We start from the raw sequence: 843 nt of genomic DNA, 5'->3' as shown, positions 1-843 counted from the left end.
GGAGCGGGGCCCCCGGGCCGCCTCTTCTCCGTGTCCAGCACCAGTGGAGTCACCTCTGTGGCCAGTGCTGCCCACACCCCTGCCCTGGGGCACGGCAGCATGGCCCTGTGCTCCTCCAGTGCAGCCTCCCAACAAGGCCCTGTGCTCCCCCAGTGCAGCCTCCCAACAAGGCCCTGTGCTCCCCCAGTGCAGCCCAGCAGCTCAGACCCCAGCACAGCCCCAGCACTGCCCCAGGACAGTTCCCAGACTGTGCCCTGCGCTGCCCCAGTCCAGCTCCCTGTCCCCCACGCTGGTCCTTGTGCAGGGCCACCTCTCCTTGTTATGTCCCACAAGCAGCTTGCAGGGCCTGGAAGTTTCCTTCCAGGTTTCCCACCAGGACAGTGCCCCAGATGAAGGGACGGTGGCACCAGGGTGGTGACTGCCATGCAGCAGCTCTGCAGTGGCCCCACTGTCCCTGGCACATGGGGACACAGCCCAGCCAGGGTGTGCAGGTGCAAGAGCTGCTCAGAGCAGTGGGGGGGAGTCCCCAGATGTCCCTGCTCCCCCTCACTGCAGTGCTCAGCCCTGCAGGACCCCATGACTCCACCATGGGAGGGTGGCTGGGTCACAGGCATGGCGTGGCACAGCTGTCCCTTCCTGTCCCAGCCTGCTCCCAGGGAATGTCCCTGCTGACTCATGCCCTGCTCCTAATTGCTATTTACGCAGTGGCACCCAGTTCCCTGAACTGGGGGAGGAAGGTGGTGGCACTGGTCCCACTGGGGCACGGGCAGGGCCAGGAGGGTGCACAGCCTCGAGGCTGCAGGGAAAGGGCTGGAAGCAGCTCTCAGGATGGGGTGGAGGAAA

The sequence above is a fragment of the Geospiza fortis genome, unplaced genomic scaffold (genome assembly GCF_000277835.1).
Source record: "Geospiza fortis unplaced genomic scaffold, GeoFor_1.0 scaffold85, whole genome shotgun sequence".
NCBI classification, from domain to species: domain Eukaryota; kingdom Metazoa; phylum Chordata; class Aves; order Passeriformes; family Thraupidae; genus Geospiza; species Geospiza fortis.
Note: the sequence above shows the minus strand (reverse complement) of the source record.